Source organism: Amblyomma mixtum, chromosome 8 (genome assembly GCF_055824585.1).
Source record: "Amblyomma mixtum isolate Tamu chromosome 8, ASM5582458v1, whole genome shotgun sequence".
Lineage (NCBI taxonomy): Eukaryota > Metazoa > Arthropoda > Arachnida > Ixodida > Ixodidae > Amblyomma > Amblyomma mixtum.
In genome coordinates this window covers 130,361,994-130,369,133 of record NC_143019.1, presented here as the reverse complement: position 1 = coordinate 130,369,133, position 7,140 = coordinate 130,361,994, and the positions used below count along the sequence as shown (strand labels likewise).

The window sequence follows — 7,140 nt, the reverse complement described above, 5'->3', positions numbered from 1 at the left end:
GGCAAGAAAAATTGTCAAATGATAGTAGCGCTCACCAAGCTGTGTGTGATATCACTGCATGCCCCTTTACTAGCTCAACTGTCACTGCTCAGTACTTGCCGTCTCTCTTTCCATAATCTATCACTTACCATAATTTTTTTTGTACATTAATTACCAGGGTTTAAGCACTAACATGAGACTCCTTGAAGTCCATAAAGAACTAAATAAGCTAAACTACATCTCACTGTCTCTGATTTCAGGCGGTTCACTTAAAAGGGGTCCCCCTGGACAACTGCTGGGCATTTATTGATGGAACAGCACGGCCCATATGTCGCCCGTCAGAAGGTCAAAGAGTGTACTCCTCTGGGCACAAGAGAGTCCACGCACTGAAATATCAAACCCTCATGTGCCCTAATGGGCCCATCTGTCAGCTTGACGGGCCATATCCAGGCAGCAGGCACGATGCTGGTAAGTCAAAAGAGCTACTGCTGGGGCTAGTTGGAAATACATACTTGAAGGAATTGGTAAGCGCTAAAAAACCACGGAAAAGCGCTTCGTCCTGTGTGTTCGTCCTTTTTCCGTGGTTTTTTAGCGCTCACCAATTCCTTCAAGTATGCTGGTAAGGTTCATTGTGAGAAAGAAATCCTTATCAGCATGTTTGTTGTATCTCAGTTTTGCACATGTCTGCCGTGTCATGACTTCCTATTCCTCTTTGTTTCTTTTGTTTCCCCTTCCTGCGTGTCGGGTGGCATACTGGGTGTCATCTATTTAACCTGCCTGCCTCTCTGTTCTGTTTTCTCTGTTTGGCACCTGATAGCATTGAAAACATAAAGAAAGCATGGAGTGTGTATAACTTTACATTAATTTTACTCCTATTTAATATGGAATGCCACATTCCTGGGCACTCTCGTGGCGCCGTCTTCAGTTTTCCCGCCGTGAGGACGTGCCTCTGAATTCGCCAGAGGTTGATGGACGGCTGGGAGCAGAGAATCTCCGTGGCGATGGGGATCGAGACTGACGTTGCGGCACGGTCGGAGCCTGCAGGTTGGAAGTCAGGTACTGTTCAATCTCCTGAGGTCGCTCGCCGTAGCGTGGGCGAGGAGCGTCCGAAGCAAAACCCCTTAAACCCATTCGACGGTAGGGGCAGTGGCGCAGGAAATGACCGGGCTCACCGCAGTGGTAGCAGAGTGGCCGGTTCCTCGGCGTACGCCACACGTCCGCCTTACGCATGGCGGGCCGGAATTCCTGCGGCACGGTGGTGGGCACAGCTGGACGTGGGTACTGCACAGCCGGCACAGGTGAAAAACCTTGTGCCACTGCCGCAGGCCGTCGAAGTGCTTCGCTGTAGGTCATGATGTAGGGCTGCGGCTCCGGAACCACTCGTGCTGGCTGCACCACTCGCCGTATTTCATCCCGCACCACGTCCGACAGTGCAGCGACGCTGGGCTGTGAGGCTTCGAAGCGGAGTTTCGCTAGTTCTTCGCGAACAATGCTCCTGACGAGCTCTCGAAGATCCTCTGCGGGCAGCGTCGTAGGCGTGCAGATTTGGGCGGTTGCCATACTAGCCTGCCGGCCGTACTGCGCGCCGCGTTCCTGCAAGGAGAGCTCCATGCTCATTGCCTCCCTTGTGAAATCGTCCACTGCCCTTGGAGGGTCGCGGACAAGTCCAGCAAAGAGCTGTTCCTTGAATTAGAAATACTATAGCGCAAACAAAGACACGGACAAAAAAGAGAGGAAACACACACACAAGCGCTTGTGTGTGTGTGTTTCCTCTCTTTTTTGTCCGTGCCTTTGTTTGCGCTATAATATTTCTAATTCAATATGAACTACCAACTCGCCCAACAGGAAGTTTTAATGAAGCTGTTCCTTAACACCCCGCATTAGGTGCCGCACTTTCTTAGCCTCGGCCATAGCAGGGTCGGCTCGATTGAACAGACGCATCATGTCCTCAACGAACATGCTTAACGCTTTCATTTGGCTGCTGCGACCTGGAGTGCAGAGCGACTTCAGCCTTCTCTTTTCTTTCACTGTTGCCGAATGTAGCCAGCAACTCACGCCGAAAAACCTCCCAGGTGGCAAAAGAGGTCTCGTGGTTCTCGAACCGGATCTTTTCCGAGTCCTCTAGCGCGAAGTAGACATTCCTCAACTTCCGCTCACCGTCCCACTGGTTGAAGGCTGCCACACGGTCGAAACTGGCCAACCAATCTTGAACGTCTTCAAACCTGTCTCCGTGGAACGTCGGCGGTGACCGGGGCGCGTGGAGCATGAACGGAGCGTCACCTCCAAAACGTTGAGTGGTCTGGCTACCAGTGGTTGATGTCATCTTCCTTAGTTTTGTCCAGCCGCTGAACTCTGGCTGTAGGCCTAGCAGGCGGCGGCTCGCTTTGTGGACGGGGGTTGTGTCTACGCCCTGAGAACCGGCTTCAAAGGCGTCTTCGGAGTCAGTGTACATGGGACGTTACCCAGCACCTCCACCAAATATGCCACGGCTAGACAGTCGGGACGGCCAGCACACGCCTTTGCTGTGAAGCACCAGGCAGCAGCGGACTCCCGAGGGCACCACACAGAAGAGACGACGAAGAAGAAAACACTGCCCGCCACCATGGCTAAGGCTAGCCAGAATAGCGGTCAAGGCAGTTCGGCCAGAAGACGGCGCCACGAGAGTGCCCAGGAATGTGGCAATATTATATGACGGCCAGCAGAAGAATGAGACAAGATGACGGATGGCTGTGAGATGATTTAATGGGCGCTGGTCTTGCACGAGCGCTCAGTCCCGTGCCACTGCCAGCTTCGTATTCTATATTACATAACCAAATGTTATATAATGGCTATGTGCAGTAGTGGTAATCTGCTAGGCAGAGGATCGACCGCTTGGCACATGCGAACAGCACACAAGCGCACATTGCCAGCTTCGTCTTCTTCGTCAGTATTATTATAAACTGTTCTATTAATAGTCTGCTTACCGGATGGGCTGCTGTGCACGTTGCTGTAGTGACGTCATAGAACATGGTATGCACTAGTTTTTTTCTTTTTTTCATTTCAGGAATCTTGAGAGAAAGCAAACTATATGAGACACTTGAGGAGCTAGTCCCTAAAAATGATGCATTGATAAATGGGGACCCTGCATATCCCCTGCGGCCGCTTCTGATGAAACCTTATGGAGGTGCACGACTCACACCTGCGCAAGAAAATTTCAATGCTGCCATGAGTAAAGTTAGGCAGGCCGTAGAATGGGGATTCGGGAGAGTAATTTCCCAGTTTGCTTTTCTTGATTTAAAAAAAATCAAAGGCTGCCTTTGCAGGCTGTGCCTAGGATGTACAGGGTAGCCGTCATTCTTACCAACTGCCATGCTTGCATGTATGGTAACCAAGTCTCTAGCTACTTTGACTTGGAGCCACCATGCATCGTTGATTACCTCCACCCAAAGCAGTCATAGATAAAAATGGTCTTTTTTGTATTGTGCACACTGCTTGCTTCACTTTAAATCCTTGTTTTTCTTATGTTAACTAAACGAGCTGTCTTAGTATTAATAATGTGTTTCATCTTGTTTGTGGCGTGCAACTTCCCAAAGCCACTTGAGCTATGAGAGACGCTGAAGTCCATGGAGGGCTCCAGGTAAATTTAGACTACCTGTGGTTCTTTAATATGTACTCCCATTGTACAGTACAGGTTAGAGTACAGTGCTTGCATTTTAGGAATCAGTCACTGAGCAGCTGCAGTGGGCCATAATATGCAAGAAGCAGCTTTGGCATGTATTGGCTGCCGGAAGTGCTCAGTTAGCTTGCAGTGTCATATATGAACCAATTTCGTCGCACTTGAAGGAGCAATGACGTGTTCATTTCTTGAATTCAGTTTGTATAGGTGAGTTTTAATGGATGCAGCTAAGAGCGTGTCGTTTCGTCAAATAATGATTTTATTCTCTTTTGATGTCACTCTTTGTATAATTTCTGTGAAATAACATTCAACAAGTTCACTAGTGCTTGTTTACTTGCACTATTCACCTCATTTTGTTTGTTTCGTTCTCTCAGTTCTGTGCCACGAGCCTCCAATTCCAGCTCGCGCAGTTTGAACTCCTTTTCCATTTTAAACGCCTTCATTTTTTGCCTCTTCTCCCAGCGTCTCTGTTTGAGTTCGAGGCGCATCTTTTGAAGAGCTGAGCGTTCCATCTCAAGCTGAATGTCCTTTTCTTTGAGCGCCCTTTCGTGGCTCCATCTTTTTTCTAAAAACTCATGGTTGTCATCGTCTGCTGCTTTTGGCTTCCGTTTTCCTGCAAAAGCATAGTTCCCGAAATGAAATTAATGCGTGACGAAGCATCTAATGAATGAAAGCAAGGCAGGAGAGCAAGACAGATCCATGCTTGCCAGTTGGAAAAAGAATTTAGCACATGCAAGTAGCACAAACTGATCTACTGATGACATTGTTTGAATATGCAACCTGGTATGATAAATCGCAACTGAGAAGTGTCCTTACTTCTCTTCATTTGAGCCGTAGATGCAGGCTCATGTTCCTCACTTTGCTGCTGTTCATGTGGTGTCACAGCACTTGCAAAAGGCTGTGTGCTCTGAAAGTTTTCAGAATCCCTTCTGAAATATTCGTCTTCTGCTTCGGCGGCTTCGCTGCCCTCGCACATTTGTTCCAGCAAATGTGATGCAGTTTCAGGAGTGCTGACAGTCCCAGATGGTGTTGGGTCTGAAAAGAGGTGAAAATATGGACCCCTCTGTTACACCACTTAATGGGTGTTTTCAAATACACTGCATTTCATCACAAATATGCCATGACCCTTGCCGCTTGCTACAGATCAAGTGCTGGCATAGGTTTGATTTATACGCACCTTTAAAACATAGCACCACCAAATGGAAAACGCTGAATACTTCCAGTCAGTTCTATTTTTCTTTTATTTATGTATGTCACTTTTATATCCTTGTTGTTCATTTAGTCTAGTGCACAATGTTTATCTACCACACTGAAGCAAAATGGCTCTCGCTTAAATCATGCTAAGCAAAATAATGCTGAGCAAGCGAATACAAAAGGAAACTGATGCATTCTTACACGAGTCACTGTGATGTGGTGACACTCCCGCAGCAGCGGCACAGGCATTGTCGCGCACTCCTGTTGCAAATTTGTTTTTGCAGCTCCTTTTGCCTTGCGGTGTTTAAGCCTGTGACCAAATTCTCTTGCAAGGTCACAGATCTCCTGCAAGAGCCTCTCGTTCTCTTCGTATTCTTCTTCTGTACCTGACCGGTGAGGATCCATATTACAGCACAAAATAAACTTGCTGAGCACCATGTATACACTCTTCACATCCGATTCAAGGCTTTCAGGAGCCATGTTTTGCGATCGCTCAATTCTGTTTATCATTGCAAAAAGAGTACCCAGGCGCCATGAAGCACAGTTAGTTCTTTTCTAGCAGAAAACCAAGAAGCTTTCTTAGGCACGTACACAAAACTGATTGTGATCTGTTCGTACACTAAGAAACAGTAGAAATCACAGAATTTATACAATCAACACTTTGGGTATGGTGGATCTATTTCCAATTTCAAAAGATGCTGGAGACAAAAGTAACCAAGATAAAAAAAATTACTGGTTACGAAATCTGCCTGCAAGAAAATGGCAGAGGACAAGTTGCCAAACCCAACGTCGGATGAATTATGTGCCGTGTTCGCTAGCATTAAAGAGCACCGTGTCTGCTAAGTGAGGCGAGCTAAGTTCTCCTGACGCAAGAGTCGGTGCTGGGTACACCGAAGACCGAAAAAAAACCGCGTTATGTACAGAGCACTTGAAAGGGTTATAACCATGCACAAGAGTTCTTTCGGCGAAAAACGTCGGTTACGAAAATCGGAAACGGGCAGTAAACTATCTCACAGTGAGCACTTTGATCACGCCGTTATTGAAGCAATGCAGTAAGCAGTGAAAAAGTGGCCGTACTGGAGAGCTTCAGGGGTTGGCTGCGCCTACTGAACTGCAAGGATGGTAGAGCATTACATCAATGAAATCGGCAACTTACTTGCGCAGGTTCGCTCTGTCATTTGCGAGGAACTGGGTGAGGAGAAGGTTGAGCCTTTCTCGCAAGGCCCGGACGGAGAATAGTTTCCCGCTGGAGAATTGCACATTTTTCGAAATAGTTTGCCACTGTGTGGGGTCCTTGAACGGATTTTGTGCGTTCACTTCTCTAAGTAACGCTAAATCGTCTGCGAATGTAAAACGCATGCGAGGAGCGGAATTTTTCAGCGCTGTCAACACGCTGGCTGCCATTTCGCAGAGCACGAGAACGATGACAGTACAACACGTGCTACGAGCACAACATCAACACGAGCACTGCGACTAGCCCAGCTGGCCGCCGAAACGGCTGCTTTTGGCAAGGCTAAGACTACCTTGGCATAAAAATCCAAATCAAGCCAATCCACAGTCGGCGGTGTTTTGTTAGGGTTAGGAACGGCGGAATCGTTGCACAGAATCGAAAATAGGGCAAGTTTATCACTCATTCGTTCTGCTGTCGGCGAGAGGAGGCAAAGCGAATATCACACGTTCCATTTAAGGGCAATGAATATGCCTAAACACCCGATAACATGACATTTTCTCTGCCGCCATGTTGACAATGCTATTTTTCCTGGCGTACGCATGAGCTCGTACGCTAAATTCGAAAAATTGCGTACGTAACGCGAACGTACGTAAGACATCGGTTTGAAATAGCGTTTGGCGCATGCGCAGTACGACTGACGCTATTTTATAGCGTACGCTATGCCTTTGCGTATGTCTGCGTACGCTATACTAAAACTCTCTATTTTTTAGAGAGGGGGGGGGGGGCAGCATGTGCATAAGTGCGATAATCAACACATACACGGTTTTGTTGAAAGGGCTAAGCGTGAGTGCGCAGTCGCAAAACATGCAGTTTGTGCATGAAAGACGGGGGCTGCATGAAAGTGAATTGCAGGCAACCGCCATATTGGCTTCCCGTGCCGCACCCTGACAAAGCCAGGGCGGCTGTGTGCGGGCAAACGGCTAGTATATATCCGCCAGCAGCCTTCGTAAGTCCTGCGTTTCACAGTGCAGAACCGTCATGCGCCATTAGCGAGTTGCCGGGTAACACCTATCGACAGTCCCACATACATTAGTTGTACACGGGAAAAGTCGAAATTCTCACATTTAGCCTGCCTGCGTAT

At 47.9% G+C, this 7,140-nt stretch overlaps 1 pseudogene across 1 annotated transcript; it reads right to left on the bottom strand.

The window, feature by feature from the left end:
• Window positions 1-1,818: 1,818 nt before the first annotated feature.
• Window positions 1,819-5,980, bottom strand: LOC149334434 (uncharacterized; annotated as a pseudogene). Its single transcript, XR_016284743.1, has 3 exons — window positions 5,030-5,980; window positions 4,451-4,669; window positions 1,819-4,247 (listed from the first exon to the last, which is right to left on the bottom strand). The product of XR_016284743.1 is annotated as an uncharacterized LOC149334434 (transcript).
• Between the last annotated feature and the right edge of the window lie 1,160 nt (window positions 5,981-7,140).